The sequence below is a fragment of the Bidens hawaiensis genome, unplaced genomic scaffold (assembly GCF_021521415.1).
Source record: "Bidens hawaiensis isolate Kalapana, Puna unplaced genomic scaffold, B.hawaiensis_p1.1 tig00041327_1, whole genome shotgun sequence".
In the NCBI taxonomy this organism is placed as follows: domain Eukaryota; kingdom Viridiplantae; phylum Streptophyta; class Magnoliopsida; order Asterales; family Asteraceae; genus Bidens; species Bidens hawaiensis.
The window spans coordinates 126,854-128,975 of record NW_027497324.1 but is presented as its reverse complement, the minus strand read 5'-3'; positions in this window follow the sequence as shown (position 1 = coordinate 128,975).

Below are 2,122 nucleotides of genomic sequence, written 5' to 3'. Positions count from 1 at the left end.
GAATGGTAACTCAGTAGGACAGTTCAAGAGAAACCAAGGAACAGGAAGAATGTTCAGGATATGAATCCTTTTGTAACAGGTGTGGATGAATCCATGTTGGTGAATGTGGGAAGTGTAACCGATGCAACAGATTCGGTCATGTGGCTCGTGACTGTGACGCGAAGATAGCGACATCTACGGGTTTTCGAACTCCCGGATGGTTCGAGTATGGTACCATAGGACATTCCAGAGTGAATGCCCCAAAATCAAAAGTCAAAACGCTAGGGGCAAAGCATTCGAGATGAACGCGAAGAAGGCCCGGAAGGACTCATCCGTGTCACCGGTACGTTTCTCGTTAATAATCACTATGCTTATGTACTATCCGATGCCGGAGCAGATCTAAGCTTTGTTTCTAACCAATTTGAACCCCTTCTTTGTATTAAAACCAACAAGTTAGACAACAGCTACTCAATTGAATTAGCTAATGAAAACCTAATCGAGACCAGTGAAGTTGTTCGAAACTGCAACATTCTGTTAGAAAACCATAGGTTTCCAATCGACCTCCTACCAGTAGAATTAGGCAGTTTTGATATAGTAGTAGGAATGGACTGGTTATCCAAAAATGGAGCTAAGATTGTATGTTCCGAAAAGCTAGTTCGTTTACCAACCCCAACCGGTCAATGGCTGGTTATTCAAGGAGATCGGAGTAACACAGAGTTAAAACTCTCTAGTATCACGAATACCCGCAAGATGCTAAGGAAAGGATGTCCGGCTTTTCTCGTCAATGTGGTCGACACAAAGGCTAAAAAACGAAAAATAGACGATATCCTTTTAGTCCGAGATTTCCCAGAAGTTTTTCCCCGAAGATTTGCCTGGATTACCTCCTCAGCGTCAAGTCGAATTCAGAATCGATCTGGTTCAAGACGCCGCTCCGATAGCTCGATCTCCGTATAGATTGGCACCATCGGAAATACAGGAGCTATCTAATCAGCTTCAGGAGTTACTAGACAAGGGATTTATGAGACTAAGTTTCTCACCTTGGGGAGCTCCAGTATTATTTGTGAAAAATAAGGACGGCTCTTTTCGAATGTGTATCGATTACAGAGAACTGAACAAACTCACCATTAAGAATCGGTACCCACTACCGAGGATTGATGATTTGTTTGACCAGTTGCAAGGATCAAGCTACTACTCGAAAATCGACTTGCGATCCGGATACCACCAGTTACGTGTTGCAGAAGAAGATGTTCATAAGACCGCTTTCAGAATTCGCTATGGCCATTATGAATTTCTGCTCATGCCATTTGGTCTAACGAATGCACCCGCTGTATTCATGGACCATATGACAGAGTTTGTAAGCCATACTTGGATAAATTCATGATAGTATTCATCGATGACATGTTTATCTACTCATGAACCAAGAAATAACATGAGCAACACTTGAAATTGATTCTAGAATTGCTAAGAGAAGAAAAGCTATATGCCAAATTTTCCAAGTGAGATTTCTAGCTTCAAGAAGTCCACTTTCTAGGGCATGCAATTAATGAAAATGGTATCCATGTTTATCCAAAAAAATTGAAGCAAGTAAGAATTGGGAGACACCAAGGTCACCCACTAAAGTGCGACAATTTTTGGATTAACTGGTTATTACCATAGATTCATTGAGAACTATTCTTCTATTGCTTAACCCTTAACCCAATTGACTCAGAAAGACAAGAAATATGTGTGGACAGAAAAGCAAGAAGAAGCTTTCCAAGTGCTTAAACAAAAGTTGTGTAGTGAACCAATCTTGTCCTTTCCAGAGGGAACTGATGGATTCATAGTTTACTGTGATGCATCACGATTAGGCCTTGGATGCGTGCTTAAGCAAAAAGAAAAGGTGATAGCCTATGCATCACGAAAAATCATAGTACACGAGAAAAGAAAAGGTTATAGCCTATGACTTGGAATTAGGAGAAGTTGTTTTTGCACTCAAGATTTAGAGACATTATCTCTATGGCACCAAGTGCACGATCTTCACCGATCACAAAATCTCCAGCACATATTTGATCAGAAAGATCCGAGTATGAGGCAACGAAGGTGAGTAGAACTACTCAATGACTACGACTGTGACACTCGCTACCACCCAGGTAAATCAAATGTT